Source organism: Sinocyclocheilus rhinocerous, unplaced genomic scaffold, assembly GCF_001515625.1.
Source record: "Sinocyclocheilus rhinocerous isolate Xijiao unplaced genomic scaffold, SAMN03320098_v1.1 scaffold576, whole genome shotgun sequence".
Taxonomy (NCBI): Eukaryota; Metazoa; Chordata; class Actinopteri; order Cypriniformes; family Cyprinidae; genus Sinocyclocheilus; species Sinocyclocheilus rhinocerous.
In genome coordinates this window covers 1,674,725-1,675,198 of record NW_015662167.1, presented here as the reverse complement: position 1 = coordinate 1,675,198, position 474 = coordinate 1,674,725, and the positions used below count along the sequence as shown (strand labels likewise).

The following is a 474-nucleotide window of genomic DNA, read 5'->3' as shown; positions in this document are numbered from 1 at the left end:
TTGAGATGTGCTGGTCTTCTTGAATCATAACTTACATTTCACAGGTATATTCTCCATCTGTAAATGTTAGAAAGCCATGGAAATATTTCCATTTTTCTGTCAGAAGTGCATGAGCCTTCTGCTTTGGGATTCTCCACTATACTTCACAGACTTCAGTGAACGAGCGTCGCGGCGCACATGCGCGCCAAACAGACAGAGCTCAATTAAAGAGGAGCGCAATAATTCTGACTAAAATATACATTTCGCTGAAATATTTGTAGTTGGACAATAAATGTGACATGTAGAATTTTAAACCTACAAGTAAGTCTATTTTTATGATAGCGCTGACTGTAAAGTGACTGTAATGGGGTAATCAAAATAACCTAACACAACTCTGCTTTTGTTCTCATTTTTTTCATTTTTAGTTTAGTGAATTTAACTTCCACTTTAAAAGCCTTATTTTTGTTTTTAGATTGCAATGTTGCAATGTTAGAA

General features: G+C 35.2%; 1 protein-coding gene across 2 annotated transcripts in view; it reads left to right on the top strand.

Annotated features, from left to right (window-relative positions):
- The window catches only part of LOC107727831 (host cell factor 1-like), a 21,650-nt gene that overhangs the window by 12,890 nt on the left and 8,286 nt on the right, over window positions 1–474 (top strand). The window lies entirely within an intron of this gene.